Source organism: Somniosus microcephalus, chromosome 28 (assembly GCF_052327205.1).
Source record: "Somniosus microcephalus isolate GS21.2 chromosome 28, FLI_Smic_1.0, whole genome shotgun sequence".
Lineage (NCBI taxonomy): Eukaryota > Metazoa > Chordata > Chondrichthyes > Squaliformes > Somniosidae > Somniosus > Somniosus microcephalus.
In genome coordinates this window covers 14,323,589-14,343,034 of record NC_141014.1, presented here as the reverse complement: position 1 = coordinate 14,343,034, position 19,446 = coordinate 14,323,589, and the positions used below count along the sequence as shown (strand labels likewise).

General features: G+C 48.8%; 1 protein-coding gene across 1 annotated transcript in view; it reads right to left on the bottom strand.

Moving 5' to 3' along the window:
* LOC147098983 (uncharacterized) overlaps nt 1-19,446 on the bottom strand; it is a 411,709-nt gene that overhangs the window by 306,799 nt on the left and 85,464 nt on the right. The window lies entirely within an intron of this gene.

The following is a 19,446-nucleotide window of genomic DNA, read 5'->3' as shown; positions in this document are numbered from 1 at the left end:
TGTAGCTTAGCAACAGCTGCAGCCACAGCCTTGCACAGCAACAGATGGAGTAAAAAAAGTAATAAAAGTTACCTGAACCTACTCCTGAATTTTGCCGGTTAACCGAGATTTCCGGTTATTTAGGTGCCGGTAAATCGAAAGTTTCCTGTACTCTATCAAAACCTTCATAATTTTGAACACCTCGATTAAATCTCCCCTTAACCTTCTCTGTTCTAAAAGGAGAAAAATCCCAACTTCTCCAGTCTCTCCACATAACTGAAGTCCCTCATCCCTTTACACATTATTATTTCGCCTTGCTCCCTTTCGTAATCACCCTGTGCTGTGCACGTGCTGGCTGAACGCTTCAGGGCCACCTGCCCCCATGCCAGCCTGAGACTCTCACCTGGAGGTGCGTGAGAACTGGCTTTGTTTTTCCCTGCCCTGACCCAGGCATTCTGCTCGCTGCTTCTCCCCGACTGAGATCAGGAAGTTACAAATGGGAAGAAATCAAAGAACGAGTCACCCGTCCTACCACAATGTATTGGTGATCCAACATATGGCGCTAGTTCCGCAGTGGTAGCTACACAATAAAATCATAGCAGGTGCAGCAAGCAGTTAGGAAGGCAAGTGGTATGTTGGCCTTCATTGCAAGAGGATTTGAGTACAGGAGCAAGGATGCCTTACTACATTTATACAGGGCCTTGGTGAGACCACACCTGGAGTACTGTGTGCAGTTTTGATCTCCTTACCTAAGAAAGGATATACTTGCCATAGAGGGAGTGCAGCGAAGGTTAACCAGACTGATTCCTGGGATGGCAGGACTGTCGTATGAGGAGAGATTGGGTCGACTAGGCCTGTATTCACTAGAGTTTAGAAGAATGAGAGGGGATCTCATTGAAACGTATAACATTCTGACAGGGCTAGACGGACTGGATGCAGGGAGGATGTTTCCCCTGGCTTAGGGGTCTAGAACGAGGGGTCACAGTCTCAGGATACGGGGTAGGACATTTAGGACTGAGATGAGGAGAAATTTCTTCACTCAGAGGGTGGTGAACCTGTGGAATTCTCTACCACAGAAGGCTGTGGAGGCCAAGTCACTGAATATATTTAAGAAGGAGGTAGATAGATTTCTAGACACAAAAGGCATCAAGGGGTATGGGGAGAGAGCGGGAATATGGTATTGAGATAGAGGATCAGCCATGATCATGCTGAATGGCGGAGCAGGCTCGAAGGGCCGAATGGCCGACTCCTGCTCCTATTTTTCTATGTTTCTATCTATACAGTACAGACGATGGCCATTCGGCCCATCGTGCCCGTGCCAGCTCTCTGAAAGAGCTCTCCGATTAGCCCCACTCCCCCCGCTCTTTTCCCATAGCCCTGCAAAATTTTCCCCTTCAAGTATTTTTCCAATTCCTTTTTGAAAGTTACCGCGGAATTTGCTTCCACCGCCCTTTCAGGCAGCGCGTTCCAGATCACAACAACTCGCTGCCTTAGAAACGTTCTCCTCATTTCGCCTCTGGTTCTTTTGCCAATTAACTTAAATCTGTGTCCTCTGGTTACCGACCCTCCTGCCAGTGGAAGCAGTTTCTCCCTCTCTACTCTCTCAAAACTGCTCATGATTTTGAACACCTCTATTAAACCTTCCCTTAACCTTCTCTGCTCTAAGGAGAACAATCCCAGCTTCTCTAGTCTCTCCACGAAATTGAACCCACATTCCTGATACATCACCAGAGCCTGGGTCTGAATCCAGGCCTGTCCGATGGGATGAAAGACTTCTGCTTCTCCGTTGGATCCAAGGGTTTTACGTGAAGTGAGTTTGGAGAGTCGACTCATTCCGTGGTAAGCACAGGGTTACCGGAAATAAAACTGCCCATAATTTGGCGCAATCTCACTCAGAAAGGTCGCAGAGTGGCCGCTGTGGACAAAGGGTTGCACTGGTGAAACACAGTGTACTTTTCTCAGGCTGGAGCTGGGGAACATTGTTGTCAGAGCTACACCCTGCATCAGGGATTGCCAGCTCTCCCGGAATGGGGCATGGAACTGCAGGAATGGGGTGTGGGGTGGATCCACCGGAAAGGGGCGTAGATCACCTGGAATGGGGCACGGATCTCCCAGAATGGGGCAGAGAAAAAGCTCAGAATGGGGCAAGAACCTCCCAGAATGGGGCATGGATCTAATGGAATGGGGCTTGACTCTCCCGGAATGGGGCGTGGACCTCCCGGAATGGGGCGTGGATCTCCCGGAATGGGGCGTGGATCTCCCGGAATGGGGCGTGGATCTCCCGGAATGGGGCGTGGATCTCCCGGAATGGGGAAAGGATTCCCCAGGTTGCAAACACAGATCTCCCAGAACGTGGCATGGATCTCATGGAATCGGGTAACGGATCTCATGGAATGGGCCATGGGCCTCCAGGAATGGGTCGTGGATCACCAGGAATGGGGCATGGAGCACCCGGAATGGGGCACAAATGGCATGGAATGGTGCATAGACATCTCAGGATGGGGCAAGGAACTTCCGTAATGAGGCACAGATCCATCGGAATAGGGCATGGAACTCATGGAAGGGGAAATGGATCTCATGGAATGGGGCACGGACCTGAAGGAATACCGCACAGATCTCTCAGAATGGGGCAAGAACCTCTCAGAATGCGGCACGGACTTCCCAGAATGGAATTGGAGAATGGATCTCATGGAATTGCGGAATGGACCTCCAGGAATGGGCCGTGGATTTCCCGGACTGAGGCATGGATCGTGTGGAATGGGGCATGGATATCTCAGAATGGGGCAAGGACCTTCCGGAATGAGGCATGGATCCACCGGAATGGGGCATGGATCTCATGGAATGGGGCATAGGTCTCAGGGAATGGGCCGTGCACCTCCAGGAAAGGGCCATGGGTTTCCCAATGAGGCACGGTGCACGAATCGCATTGAGTGGAGCATGGGCATCTCAGAATGGGGTGAGGACCTTTTGGAATAACGCATCGATCCACCGGAATGGGGGATGGACCTCATGGAATGCGGCACGCACCTGGCAGAATCGGGCCAGGACCTGGCGGAATGGGGCCTGGATCAGCCCGGAATGATTCACGGATCTCTCGAAATGGAGGAAGGACCACCAAAAATTGGGGGATGGATCTCTCGGAATGGGGCATGGATATCAAGGGCCTTAAAGAATGGGGCATGGATCTCCGGGAATGGTCCTCCCGGAATGGGGCACAGACCTCCAAGAATGGGGCATGCATTTCCTGGATTTGGGCTTGTATCTCCCAGAATGGGGCGTGGATGTCCCAGAATGTACATGAATCTCCCGGAATATGCATGCATCCCCCGATTTGGGGAATAGATCTTCCAGAATGGGATATGAATCTCCCGGAGTGGGGCATGGATCTTCCAGAGTGGGGCATGGTTCTAGCGGAGTGGGGGACGGATTTCTCGGAATGGAGGACGGACCTCGCGGATCGGGCCATGGACCTCCTAGAATGGGGCATGGATCTCCCAGAACGCGGCATGGATCACTCGGAAAGGAGGATGGACCTCCAGGAGTGGGGAACGTATCTTCCGTAATGTGATATTGATCTTCCGGAGTGGGGCACGGACCTATACGAATGCTGCAAGGATTTCCCGGGATGAGGATGGATCTTCCAGAATGGGGCATAGATCTCTTGGAATGGAGGATGGATCTCCCGGAATGGAGGATGGACCTCCCAGAATGGGCCATGTACCTCCCGGAACGGGGCATTGTTCTCCCGGAATTGGGCATGGAGCCCGCAGAATTGGGGCAGGGAACCCCCGCAACGTAATAATGCATATAAATACAGCAGCGGTCCTAGTACTGAACGCAGGGAAACACCACCGTATACCTCCCTCCAGCCTGTAATACAGCCATTCCCCACTACTCTCTGATTTCTCTGTCCCTTAGCCAATGTTGTATCCATGCTGCTACTGCCCCTTTTATCCCATGGGCTTTAATTCTGCTAACGAGCCTATTCTGTGGGACTTTATCAAACACCGAAGTCCATATACACAACATCAACTGCACTGCCCTCATCCACCCTCTCTGTCAACTCATCAAAAAACTCAAATCAAGTTAGTCAAACACAATTTGCCCTTAACAAATCTGTACTGCTCGCCTTTATTGTTCCATGCTTGTCCAAGTGGCTGTTAATTTTCTCCTGAATTATGGTTTCTAAAAGCTTCTCCACCACCGACTTTAAACTGGCCTAATACCTACAAGTGAATTCCTACTATCATCAAATTCTCAGCTTCCACTGTGTTTTCGATCCACTCCGATTGCAATTCACCCAGCTCTGTCTCCAAGCTCTGTGCTTCTGCAAACAAGCGCCTAATATATTTTAACCCTTTTGAGAGTCACACACAGCTTCTAACTCACTGCATTTACCACCTAATCAGGCAACCACTTACAGCTGATTGCTGGTAAACTGTTAACTGCCACTGGCTTGGTGTTTCTGTAAACTGTTTTGCAGTTTACTTCTTCTTGACCACTTACCTAATACCTACCAGTGAAGTCCTCCTATTCCGGGGCATGGCTCCCCTGGAATGGAGAATGGATCTCCCAGAATGGGGCGTGGACCTCCAGGAATGGGGCACAGACCTCCAAGAATGGGGCATGCATTTCTTGGATTTGGGCTTGTATCTCCCAGAATGGGGCACGGATGTCCCGGAATGTACATGAATTTCCTGGAATATGCATGCATGCCGAACTGGGGAATGGATCTTCCAGAATGGGATATGGATCTCCCGGAATGGGGCATGGACTTCACAGAAAGGAGCAAGAATCTCTCAGATTGGGACCTGGATCTCCAGGAATGGAGCTTCCAGAATGGGACATGGATCTCCAGGAATGGGGCATGGAACTCCTAGAAAGGAGCTTGGATCTGCCGATATTGGGCGGTGAGCTCTCGGAATGAGGCATGTATCTCTCAGAATGGGGCACGGTTCTCCTGGAATGGGGCATGGTCGGATTTGGGCATGGGTCTCTCGGATTTGGGCTTGGATCCCTTGGAAGGGACATGGATCCAACGGAATGGGGCATGGATCTCTCGGAACGGCGCATCGAACTCCTGGAGTGAGGTGTGGATATCGTAGAATGGAGAATAGAACTCCGGACTGGGGCCCGGATCTCCCGGAATGGGGCAAATATCTCCCAGAATGGGGAATGGATCTCTCGGAGTCTGGCATGGATCTATCAGAATGGGGAGTGATTTTTCCAGAATGATGCATGGTCCTCCGAAATGCAGCATGGATCTTCATGGAATGCGGCATAGATCTCACGGAATGGTGCATGCATCTCCCGCAGTAGGACACGGAGCCCTCAGAATGCAGATTGAATCTTCCGAATGATCTCCTGGAATGGGGCATGGTTCTCCCGGAATGTACATGGATCTCCTAGAATGCGGCATGCATCGCTCGGAAATGGGGCTTGGTTCTCCCGGAATGGGGTGTTCATTCGTTGCCCATCCATATCTGCCCTTGAGAAGGTGGTGGTGAGTCGCCTTCTTGAACCACTGCAGTCCGTGCGGTGTTAGTATTTGTAGCGATTTGGTACAACTGAGTGTCTTGTCGGGCCGTTTCAGAGGGCAGTTAAGAGTCAACCACATTGCTGTGGGTCTGGAGTCACATATAGGCCGAGACCAGGTAAAGATGGCAGCTTTCCTTCCCTAAAGGACATTAGTGAACCAGATGGGTTTTTGTGACAATCCGATAGTTTCATGGTCACCATTACTGATACTAACTTTTTTAATTCCAGATTTATTTATTTTAATTAATTGAATTTAAGTTCCCCAGCTTCCGTGGTGGGATTTGAACTCAAGTCATTTGGGCATGGTTCTCCCAGAATGGGGAATGTATCTCTCGGAATCTGGTATGGATCTATCGTGGTTCTCCCAAAATTGGGCATGGAACGCCCAGAAAGATGCACCGACCTGCTGGAATGGGGCAGGGATATCGCAGAATGGAGAACTGAACTCCGGGTCGGGGCACGGATCTGCCAAATTTGGGGCAAATATCTCCCAGAATGGGGAATGGACCTCTCAGAATCTGGCATGGATCTATCGGAACGGGGCGTGGCTTTCCCAGGAAGATGCATGGTCCTCCAGGAATGGGGCATAGATCTCACGGAATGGGGATTGGATCTTCTGAATGGGGCAAGGATCTCGGAATGGGGAATGGACACTGACCTCCCAGAAAGGTGCATAGCTGTCGCAATGGGGCATGGACTTCCTGGAATGAGGCATGGATCTTCTGGAAAGTGGCATAGATATCCCAGAATGAGGCATTTCTCGCCCAGAATGGGGCATTTCTCTCCCGGAACGGGGCATGGATCTCGGAGTTGGGCATGATTCTTCTGGAATGGGGCTTGGACCTCCCATAAAGCGGCATGGATTTCTTCGATTTGGGCTTGTATCTCCTGGAATGGGACATGGATCTCCCGAAATGGGGAATGGATCTTCCAGAATGGGATATGGATTTTCCAGAATGGGGCATGGACCTGGCAGGAAGGAGCACGGATCTCTCAGAATGTGACCTGGAACTCCCAGAATGGATCTTCCAGAATTGGACATTGATCTCCTGGAATGGGGCATGGACATTACAGAATTGAGCGTGGAGCTCTCGGAATGTGGCGAATATCTCCCAGAATGGGTAATGGATCTCACGGAACAGAAATATAGAAAAATAGGAGCAGGAGTCGGCCATTCGGCCCTTCGAGCCTGCTCCGCCATTCAATATGATCATGGCTGATCCTCTATCTCAATACCATATTCCCGCACTCTCCCCATACCCCTTGATGCCTTTTGTGTCTAGAAATCTATCTATCCCCTTCTTAAATATATTCAGTGACTTGGCCTCCACAGCCTTCTGTGGTAGAGAATGCCACAGGTTCACCACCCTCTGAGTGAAGACATTTCTCCTCATCTCAGTCCTAAATGTCCTACCCCGTATCCCGAGACTGTGGCCCCTCGTTCTAGACCCCCCAGCCAGGGGGAAACATCCTCCCTGCATCCAGTCTGTCTAGCCTTGTCAGAATTGTATACGTTTCAATGAGATCCCCTCTCATTCTTCTAAACTCTAGTGAATACAGGCCTAGTCGACCCAAGTTCTCCTCATACGACAGTCCTGCCATCCCAGGAATCAGTCTGGTGAACCTTTGCTGAACTCCCTTTATGGCAAGTATATCCTTTCTTAGGTAAGGAGACCAAAACTGCACACAGTACTCCAGGTGTGGTCTCACCAAGGCCCTGTACAACTGCAGTAAGACATCCTTGCTCCTGTACTCAAATCCTCTTGCAATGAAGGCCAACATACCATTTGCCTTCCTAACTGCTTGCTGCACCTGCTTGTTTGCTTTCAGTGACTGGTGTACAAGGACACCCAGGTCCCTTTGTACATCAGAATTTCCCAATCTATCATCATTTAAATAATACTCAGCCTTTCTGTTTTTCCTACCAAAGTGGATAACTTCACATTTATCCACGTTATACTGCATCTGCCATGTATTTGCCCACTCACTCAACTTGTCTAAATCGCCTTGAAGCCTCTTTGTATCCTCCTCACAACTCACAATCCCACCTAGTTTCATGTCGTCAGCAAACTTGGAAATATTACATTTGGTTCCCTCATCCAAATCATTGATATATATTGTGAATAGCTGGGGCCCAAGCACTGATCCCTGTGGTACCCCACTAGTCACTGCCTGCCACCCCGAAAAAGACCCATTTATTCCTACTCTGTTTCCTGTCTGTTAACCAATTTTCAATCCATGCCAGTATATTACCCCCAATCCCATGTGCTTTAATTTTGCACACTAACCTCTTATGTGGGACTTTATCAAAGGCCTTCTCAAAATCCAAATACACCACATCCACTGGTTCTCCCTTATCTATTCTACCAGTTACATTCTCAAATAACTCCGGTAGGTTTGTCAAACACGAGTTCCCTTTCATAAATCCATGTTGACTTTGTCTAATCCCGTTGATATTTTCTAAGTATCCTGTTATCACATCCTTTATAATAGACTCTAGCATTTTCCCTACTACTGATGTTAGGCTAACTGGTCTATAGTTCCCTGTTTTCTCTCTCCCTCCTTTTTTAAATAGTGGGGTTACATTTGCTACCCTCCAATCTGCAGGAACTGTTCCATAATCTATAGAATTTTGGAAGATGACAACCAATGCATCCACTATTTCCATGGCTACCTCTTTTAGTACTCTGGGATGCAGATTATCAGGCTCTGGGGATTTATCAGCTTTCAGTCCCATTAATTTCTCCAGCACTATTTTTTTACTAATACTAATCTCCTTCTCACTAGACCTTTAGTTCCCTAGCATTTCTGGGAAGTTATTTGTGTCCTCTTCCATGAAGACAGAACCAAAGTATTTGTTTAATTGCTTGGCCATTTCCTTGTTTCCCGTTATAAATTCTCCCGTTTCTGGCACGGATCTATTGGAGTGGGTCATGGTTTTCCCAGAATGATACGTGGACCTCCAGGAATGGGGCATTGATCTTCTTGAATGCGGCATTAGATCTTCCAGAATGGATCATGGAACTCCCAGAAAGGTGCGTGCATTGATCTCCCGGAATGGGACATGGATATCGCGGAATGGGGAAAATATCTCCTAGAATGGGGAATTGACCTCTCAAAATCTGGCATAGATCTATCGGAACGGGGCCTGGTTTTTCCAGAATGATGCATGGATCTCCATAATGAAGCCTGCATCTCCTGGAATGGGACAGGGATCTCGGAAAGCTGCAAGGAGCTCCAGGAATGTGGCATGGATCTCCTTAAAGAGGCCTGCATCTCCTATACTGAGGAATGGATCTCTCGGAATGGGGCAGGGATCTCGGAATGGGGCATGGACCTCCCAGAATGGGACATGGATCTTGCACAAATGGGCATGGATTTCTCGGAATGGGGTATGGAACCCACGGAATGGGGAATTGATCTCACAGAATGGGTCATGGATCTCCCAGAATGGGGAATGGATATCCCGGCTTGGTTCATCGACCTCCCGGAATAGTGAAAGGATCTTCCGCTATGGGGCTTGGATCTCTCGGAATGGGTCATGGGCCTCCAGGAATGGGGATTGGATCTTCTGTAATGTGACACTGATCTCCCGTAATGAGGCTTGGATCTCCCAGAAAAGAGAATGGAACTCCTGGAATGTATTTTATTGGTTCGCGGGATGTGGGCGTGGAGTTCCCAGAAAGGGCTTCCCTGAATGGGCAATGGAACTCTCAGAATGGGGTGTGGCTCTCTCGGAATGGGGTGTGGCTCTCTCGGAATGGGGTGTGGCTCTCTCGGAATGCGGCAAAGATCTCCCGCAATGGGACATGGCACTTCCATAGTGGGACCTGGATCTCCTGGAATAGAGCATGGAGCTCTCGGAATGGGGATTGGATCTTCCGAATGAGACAAGAATCTCGGAATGGGGTGTGGACACTGACCGCCCAGAAAGGTGCATGGCTCTGTCGCAATGGGGCATGGACTTCCTGGAATGAGGCATGGATCTTCTGGAAAGTGGCATAGATATCCCAGAATGGGGCATTTCTCTCCCAGAATGGGGCATGGATCTCGGAGTAGTTGGACATGGTTATCCTGGAATAGGGAAATGGATCTCCCGGGATAGGGTATGGATGTTGGAATGGGGCATAGATCTCTCGGAATGAGGCATAGATCTCCCGGAATTTTTTTTTAATTCATTCATGGGGATGCAATGAACGGGGCATGAATCTCTCAGAGTGAGGAATGGATCTTCCGGATGGAATGGGGCAGGGATCTCCCGGAGTGGGGCATAGGTCTCCTGGATGGGGAATGGGTCTCCCACAATGGGGCATGGATCTCCTGGAATGGGCATGGATCTTCTGGAATGGGTCAAGGATCTCCCGGACTGGGCCGAGGTCCATGCCCACCGTTGCTATTTTTGCCTGCTTCCCTTTGGGGGAAAGCCTGGCATCTGCTTGATGCCTGTCGATGTGAGGGAATCATGGTCACCAGGATCAGCGTAGATGCATTTAAGGGAAAACTAGATAATCACATGAGGGAGAAAGGAATAGAAGGGTAAGCTGATAGGGTGAGATGAAGAGGGGCAGGAGCAGGTGCGTGTCGAGCATAAACACCAGCAAGGACCAGTTGGTCCGAGTGGCCAGTTTCTGCTGTACATTCTATGTATGTATGTAATGCATCCTACCACTGCATGAAGGGGCTGGGATTGCAAATACTCTGTACCACAGTGCAACTGCGAATTAACACCTCCAACCACTAAAGGATTTCTCAAAATAAAATTCTATTTTTATAGCAGCCCCATTTCAAAATGATTTCCCGGGGCCGTTTGTGAGGGAAATGCGGCCTTGTTTTATTTACAGCTGACTATCAAGCTCTTTCCTTTCGCACTTTTCCAGGGGTTTTGTTTAATTTGTATTAGCCTGGGATTATCTAAAAACAATGAACAAACTCGATCGTGGTATTATTTCAGGTCGGGAAGCCGACCGTTGTGATTTTTGTGGCCCCACTTCTATCAGGATCAGATCCTGCCACACATCCGTGCCTGCTTCATGCGGTGGGGGAAAATGAGGTAGAGATGGCAGGAATTCCAATGGATGACTTCATCCCGCTTATCCTACCTCCGGCAGAACTTTAAAACACTCAAAGGAGGCAGAGATCCAGCCTAACTGGATCCCTCCCTCAAACTCCATCCCCCGCCTCCCCAGAGTATCTGATTTCTTTGTTTCCCCGAAGCAGAGGAATTTCTGGCTGTTGCGTTTAAACACTCCCTTATCATTTTTGGATCACCTCTGAGGTGCAGTCACTGTTCACAGAATCAGAATGATACAGCACAGAAAGAGGTCATTCGGCCCATCGTGCCTGTGCCGGCTCTTTGAAAGAGCTCTCCAACTAGTCCCACTCCCCCCTACTCTTTCCCCGTAGCCCAGCAAATATCCTCTTTTCAAGTAAATATCCATAGAACAGAATCATAGCATAGTACAGCACGGAAGGAAGCCAATTGAGTCTGCGGCGGCTCTTTCAAAGAGTGATCCAGTTAGTCTTTTTTGAAATTCCAATTCCCCTTTGAAAGTTACTATTGAATCTGCTTCCACCACCCGTTCAAGCAGTGCATTCCAGATCACAGCAACTCGCTGCGTAAAAAAATTCTCCTCATCTACCCCAGTCCTTTTTGCCAGTTTTCTTAATCTGTGTCCTCTGGTTATCGACCCTCCTCCCAGTGGAAACAGTTTCTCTTTATTTACTCTATCAAAACCCCTCATAATTCTGAGCACCTCTATTAAATCTCCCCTTAACCTTCTCTGCTCTAAAGAGAACAACCCCAGTGACATGAATCTTGTCATTCATGTGGAAATGACTTACGAAGTAATACTGGGCGGCCTGCTGGTGGCGCTGTCCGGGGAGAGTATAAATACTCGGGCATGGGCCCAGCTTGCTCAGGACATTCTTTAACAGGAACTAGTGAAGGACACAACTAGATCTCCATGTTGAAGAACAGTTGATTAAAGCCTTGTTTAATACTCAGACCAAGTGCCTAGTAGTTTTCTTATGTCACCCAGCTTCTCCAGTCTCTCCACATAACTGAAGTCCCTTATCCCTGGTACCATTCTAGTAAATCTGTTCTGCACCCTCTCCAAGGCTTTGACATCCTTCCTAAAGTGTGTTACGTGAGCAGCCTATACACCTACACTGCATTCTCAATCTTTGCCCGATAGGATTACATAGGATATACATAGAAACATAGAAGATAGGAGCAGGAGTAGGCCATTCGGCCCTTCGAGCCTGCTCCGCCATTCAATGCGATCATGGCTGATCATCCAAATTCAGTACCCGGTCCTTGCTTTCTCCCCATACCCCCTGATCCCTTTAGCCTTAAGAAATATATCCAACTCCTTCTTGAATATATTTAATGAACTGGCCTCCACCGCCTTCTGTGGTAGAGAATTCCACAGGTTCACCACTCTCTGGGTGAAGAAATTCCTCCTCATTTCTGTCCTAAATGGCTTACCCCTTATCCTTAGACTGTGACCCCTGGTTCTGGACTCCCCGACCATCGGGAACATCCTTCCTGCATCTAGTCTGTCTAGTCCTGTTAGAATTTTATAAGTTTCAATGAGATCCCCTCTCATTCTTCTAAACTCCAGCGAGTACAAGCCCAATCGACCCAATCTCTCCTCATACGTCATTCCTGCCATCCCATGTATCAGCCTGGTGAATCTTCGCTGTACTCCCTCCATGGCAAGAATATCCTTCCTCAGAAACACAGAAACAGGCCATTCAGCCCAACCAGTCCACGCTGGCGTTTATGCTCCACTCGAGCCTCCTCCCACCCTTCCTCATCTCACCCTATCAGCATAACCTTCTATTCCTTTCTCCCTCATGTACTTAAAATCTCCTTAAATGCACATATGATGTTTCTCCTGAATTCCCTATTTGATTTATTCATGACTATCTTAGATTTATAGCCCCTAGTTTTGAACATCCCAACATGTGGAAACATCCTCTCTAGGTCAACCCTATCAAACCCCTTCATAATCTTAAAGACCTCTATCAGGACCTCAGCCTTCTATTTTCCTGTTCATCCTTTCTTGATAGGTCTAACCTCTCAGTGCTGGTATCATCCTTGTAAATTAATTTTGCACTTTCTCCAGTGCCTCTATATCCTTTTTATAATATGGGGACCAGAACTGTGCACAGTATTCTAAGTGTGGCAGTTGTGACAATTGGCCTTGCACCACACCAAGGGTGGGTTAAGGAGACAAATCTATCTGGGTTCCCACTCCTGATCCCTGCTGGAACATTCGCAGGTGTAAATGCCAGGTGAGGACAAGATTAGGATTGACTGGGATGGCCGACACTGTGGACACTCGCTGTCAAGGCCCACACGTGAAAAATGGTCACTGAGGCAACAGCTCAATTTGGAGAGATTGATTCCTGGGATGAGAGGGTTGTCCTATGAGGAGAGATTGAGTAGATTGGGCCTATACTCTCTGGAGTTTAGAATGAGAGGTGACTTCATTGAAACGTATAAAATTCTTAGAGGGCTTGACAAGTTAGATGCTGAGAGGCTGTTTCCCCTGGGCTGGAGAGTCTAGAACCAGGGGTCACAGTCTCAGGATAAGAGGTCGGCCATTTAGGACTGAGATGAGGAGAAATTTCCTCACTCAGAGGGTTGTGAATCTTTGGAATTCTCTACCCCTTTGGAATTCTCTACCCCAGAGGGCTGTGGATGCTCAATCGTTGAGTATATTCAAGAATGAGATCAATAGATTCTTGGACTCTAGGGGAATCAGGGGATATGGGGATTGGGCGGGAAAGTGTAGTTGAGGTAGAAGATCAGCCATGATCTTATCGAATGGCGGAGCAGGCTTGAGGGGCCGTGTGGTCTACTCCTGCTCCTATTTCTTATGTTTCTTATCTTTGTTTCTTAGACAGGCTACAGGGAGAGAAATATATTTAAACTGGATGAATCTAGGCTGAAGTGTTGGGTGATCCAACATAGACAGTCACATGCAATGTTCCCTGTAATGTTCCAGGGATCCCGTGCAGCTGGCTTTTCAATGTAAAAACCGCGCATATGCGGTATTTTGATTGGGCAGCGCAGGCTCTTAAAGGGGCCGCGTGGCGCCAAAAAAAAAGAGGGAATGTTGGTCACATGTTTATAATCCACGAACAAAGAGCCAAAGGATTGTCCACCCCTCTGGCACTGTGCTATGAGCGGAAGGCTCCAAGCCCCGCCCTGCCATTTCTGTTACTTTATCCCATGGTTACTGAGCAGTAACAGCAGCTGCAGCCAGCACCCTCTGAGTAGGGCTGCCAGGATTGTCCAGGAGCCGCCAGGGACTGAAGGTTAATCGCCAGGACACTGCGACGGCAGACGGGTTTAACATCTCGTCCGAAAGATGGCACCCCACCCCCCCCCCCACCGACAGTGCAGCACTCTCCCTCAGCACTGCACTGGAGTGTCAGCCTAGATTATGTGTTCACGTCTCATGGAGTGGGACTCTGAACCCACGCCCTTCTGCAGCCACAGCTGACAACTAAACAGTATATGAAAATTGATTGTCCTTACTGTGAAACCTATATACTGTTCATTCGTGTATTCCATACAAAAGAAACCAGTGAACAAACTGTGTTTATCTCAACATGATGCTTTTCAGTTTTCCTTCCACAAATGAGCAAACACCAGCTCATGCTATCATTCAACTAGATACTGGGCAGGAAAATGCGAACTACTGATAGTGGGGAGATGCAAAGTTCGCTTAAGGGACTGACTAGTGACACTGAATCTAAGAGAACGACTAGCACAAAAACCCTATACATTTTTTTAGAAAATTACTTCAAAATGTCAATCATAACTTACAGGATGTAACCATCATTGACATCATACAACGGAAAACTGGAGCTGGATTTTCACAGAATATTGGCGTGTCATTTTTTGTTCAGTCTCATTGGTCAATAATGACCTTTTATTCTTGGTCAGCTGGGTATTTCATGAGTAGGACTTTGTCGCCATGTTTAAGAACCTTTAAGCCAGGTCTAACCTGAGACAGCCACGGTTAGAGTTTCTGTTTGTCGGTCAGCCCACTTGCCCAAGTCCCGGGAGCTCCGGTGCGGGTTAGTAAGAGTGGAGGCTCAGGGACGCCCAAGTGTACTCAGGGGTACTGCTGGAGTTCAATTGGCAGGAACTACGCAGTGTACCAGCTCAGAGCACTGGTCCCACTCCAGAGACTTGAGCACAAAATTCTAGGCTGGCTCTCCAGTGCAGTGCTGAGGGAGCGCTGCACTGTCGGGGGTGCCGTCTTTCGGATGAATCGTTAAACTGAGGCCCTGTCTATTCTCTCAGATGAACGTAAAAGATCCCGTGGCACTATTTCGATGAAGAGCAGGGGAGTTAACTCTGGTGTCCTGGCCAATATTTATCTCTCAATCAACATCACAAAAACAGATTATCTGGTCATTATGACATTGCTCTTTGTGGGAGCTTGCTGTGCGTAAACTGGCTGCCGCGTTTCCTACATTACAACAGTGACTATGCTTCAAAAAGTACTGCATTGGCTGTAAAGCGCTTTGTGGCGTCCTGAAGTCGTAAAAGGCGCTATAGAAATGCAAGTCTTTCTTTCTTTTTAAATACAGAGCCAGAGGCCGATGGGTTATAATCCGCCGATTCACTTCCTTTGACTTGTCAACGTCAAGAACCAATTTCTTTGTTTTGTTAATACATTTTAAAGTTTGTTTTCGACTCATTTTCCGAGCAGCCTCTCATGTGTAAATTGCTTACAAACATGAGGAAGCACAGAACAAGAGAAAGTCATTCAGTCCCACAAACCCACTCCTTCCACAGCCCGTGTACAATCTATACTCTTATGATATCTGAGGGTTCAAGTGGGCCCCATTTTTTTAGGCGCTACACAGCCACCTAAGGTTTCAAAATGGTGTCCGAGGTGAGCGCGCACACTTTCGACGGGAAGTGCGCCGGACGCCATCTTGGTAAAGGGTTGGGCGTGCGCACCATATCCGCCCAGAGTCTTTAGGGAGCAATTCTCTTACCTTAACTTCAGCGCGGGCCAATGCATGCGTCGTCTTCACTTCACAAAAGGAGGTTGTGAGTGAAATGTTTTCAACTGCTGCGGCAACAGAGCAGGGCAAGGACGGCATTGCCAGTGGCTGTCAAGGTGACCGTGGCTCTCAACTTTTATGCGCCTGGCTCCTTCCGGGCTGCTGCTGGAGATATAAGCAACATCTCGCAGTTCACAGTGCGCTGCTGCACTGAGGCTCTCTATACACAGGGAGGCGGCCTCATTCCATTACCCATTGCCGAACACAAGCAGGCGGAGTGGGCACGAGGGTTTGCACGAGGGTTTGCACGAGGGTTTGCACGGGTTGCAGGCTTCCCCATGGTGCCATTGATTGCAGGCACATTGCCTTGCGTGCTCCTCGTCTGAAAACTGCCGTTTTCATGAACCGACAGGGATTGCACTCCCTCAATGTGTAGCTGGTGTGCGACCACAGGCGGCGCATCATGCAGGCGAATGCCCCGTTACCTTGGCAGCGGTCACTAGTCTTTCACTCTGCGGCAGTCCTCTGCACCATCTGCATTTGTCAAAGGCTGGCTACTGGGCGACAAGGATTATCCCCTCATGACATGGCTCATGACTCCAGTCAGGGACCCATGCACATGTGCACAGGAGGCCTACAATGAGAGCCATGCTGCGACAAGAATCAATAGAGCACACCATCGGCCTCCTCAAGCAATGCTTCCGCTGCCTGGACCGCTCTGGAGGAGCCCTACAGTGCTCAGCTGAGCGGGTATCAAATTTTGTGGTAGTAATAATAATAACAATAATAATAATCAACTTTTATTGTCATTGTTAGTGCACAAGTGCAGTACAACGAAATGTAGGCTTGCAGCTCCCGAGAGTGTACATTTAGATTAAGACATTTAAACATTCAACATTCATTTGGCTTGTAATACATTAACATAAACACAATGGCCCAGTAATTCCTGTTGCAACGCGTGAGTAAGGACGGGGTACTCACGCGTGTGCCCGGAGGAATTGTCGGTTTTCAGCATGCACAGCGCATGCGCTGAAAACCGGCATTTCCTGTCCTCTGACCCAAGGGGTTAAGAGGCTGAACGCATGCGCGGTATCGGGCAGCGCGTGCGACTTGGATTTCCTGTATTTTTACAGATTTGCGCATGTGTAAAGGCCTCCGGTTTTTACGCATTGAAAAACCACACGTAAGTACTTAGTTTTACAGGTAAGTGGTCTTTTAGTACAATTTAGAAAATTTTTTTCCCCACAGGTTTATTATTTTTAAAGAATCTACAGTAAGGTAAGTTTAGTTTTAGACCCTATTTTTTTTAAATTTATTTTTTTCAAAAATTTGATTAGTTGTTTAAAATAGTTTTTTAAAGTTATTCATAGTTAATTTAATTATTGGGATGCTTTTTAAAATTTTATTTAAAGTTTAAGTAGTGTTTTGGGGTGCAGTACTTTTCATGAGTTTGACAGTCTTTACAATCAAACTTATGAATGAAGTTTCCCCTCCCCTGATTGGCTGAACAGTGCTCACCTGATCCCAGCCGGCACATCGCACTAACTACGCCGCTGGGTCAGGTTAGCACAGCGCGCCGGGATCAGAACCTGGCCACTGACAGGAAAGCCACTGCGGGCCAGATTTCAGATGTCGGCGCGCAGGGTGAGTGCACATCGGGGGCTTGCACGCGCGGCAAGCCCCCGACAGGAATTACTGGGCCAATAAAGTGCATTGGCAGATGTGCAGGCTTTAGAGTTTATTTGTGGAGTTCAGTCGGATGACAGCCCTGGGAAAGAAGCTGTTCCTAAATCTGGTCGTTCGGGTGCGAATGCATCTGTAGCGTCTCCCAGATGGCAGGGGGGCGAACAGACTGTGGCTGGGGTGGGTAGGGTCTTTGATGATGGTCCGTGACCTCCGTAAACAGCGTTTCTGGTATATGTGCTCTATGGTCGGTAGCCGGGTGCCGGTAATGCGTTGGGCAGTTTTGACTACCCGCTGCAGGGCTTTCTGGTCATGCTGCATGCTGCACAACCTGGCCCTTATAAGGGAGCAGCTGAGGAGCAGGAAGAGGAGAGGCTACAACATAGGCAGCCCCTTTCTGCCAGGGCTCTATGTGATCAGATTATTCATGAGCGATACCAGTAACCTCAACCACACCTCCCCATTCACCAGCAGTCCCACACTCCTTACCTTTCCTCTATCACTGACCATCACATCGTCCTCTTTCTGACAACACCCATTGGTTCCTCCCTCAGTTCACCGCGGAAATAAAACCCGCCAACAAATGCAAAGTCAAATCCAAATTTATCAAGTCAATCACAAAATTAGACATACAAAATGAAACTAATCACCCAAGTGCATTCTCTTAGTGCCTGTCTTCCGTGTACCTTTGCCTCTCTGAGTGCTCCTACGAGGTGCTTCCCCAGTGGCTGCAGGGTGGTGGAAGGCTGCTGACCTTCAACTGAGGAGATTGCAGATGACATTGGAGGGTGACTTCGAGCAGCTCTGGGCCTAGCAGGCCCGGCTTCAGACTGCACCATCTCGGCCTGGGCTGCAGCAGTCTGGGCTGTCTGTCTGACAGGCAACAGCAAGGGCACTGGCGGAGTGACAGGGGTGGGAGCGGGAATGCTATCATCCTGAAGGAGGGCACCAGGTTCGTGCTCCATGGAGCCACTGCCACTCTCCTGGAGCGGCGCCTCAGCAATCCTGGTGATCTGTTGGAGAGCCGACTGCTGTGATGCCCCTGGAAGCCCCTTTGAACACTGCTATCCACAACCACGATGGCAGCAGTCTGAGCTTCCACTGCAGTACTCAGACCTTTGATGGAAGCTGCTTGTGCTGCAATGGAAGCTGTGACATTGGCCATCAGACACTGCATCATGGTGGGTTCCACAGGTGTGCTGGTGGAGGTGATCACCCATTCCAGGTTTGAAAGGATGGGCTCCAAGCTCTGTGCCAAGTTTGAGCTGGACTCCTCCGTGCTCCTTGACATTTTGCACAAGCTTTCCAGTGCACCAAGCATTTCGGTGTGTAAACCCATTGACATAAGAAAACTACTAAGCACTTGGTCGGAGTATAAAACAAGGCTTTAATCAACTGTTTCACAACCATGAGTTCTAGTTACATCACTAGTTCCTGGTTACAGAAACATCCCGAGCAAGCTGGGCCCACGCCCGAGTATTTATACTTTCCCTGGACGGCGCCACCAGCTGGCCGCCCAGTGTTATCTCATGAGTCATTTCTACATGAATGGTGAGATTCATGACACCCATCAGCCTTCTTCAGTAGCCTGGCCCATCAAAGTCCTTATCTGACTCCTCTACAACAGAACTAGTATGCGACCTCATCCTCTACCGAGCTGACACCAGTGTTGTCCTTCCCCCCGCCCCAGCTCCTGTGCACTTGTGCCCGGTGTCTCACCACAAGCAGATACTTCCTCTATCCTAGCCACTAAAATACGCGCAGTGTCAGTCTCTGAGCTGGTGGCTGCGAGCGTAAGATCGAGTGATGGTGTCTCTTCATCATCACTGTCTTCTTCCACTTCCTCCGCTGACTGGGAAGGTTCCAGTTCTTGGCTACCTGAAATGAAAAAAGGGACAAGGGTTGGGTTGTGGTGAGGGGAGAGGAGAAAGTAAGAAGTGTGTTTTTACACCATCTGCAGCTTGTGAGTCAGAAGAGATTGTGTGATGAGGGAGAAGTGGGAAGAGAGAATAAGGATTAGGAATGCAGAGATGCTCATCATCAACTTCTCCAGCCCCGCCAGTGGCCACGGCCACAGTGATGCCCCTTCCCATGATAGCCAGCACTGTCTCCTCCATGGGGGTTAAAACATGCAGACGCGCTTGTCCTCTTCCAGTTCTTTGCTGCTGCCTGCTGTTATGCGCCACCTCCTCCTGCAGGAAAGTGTGT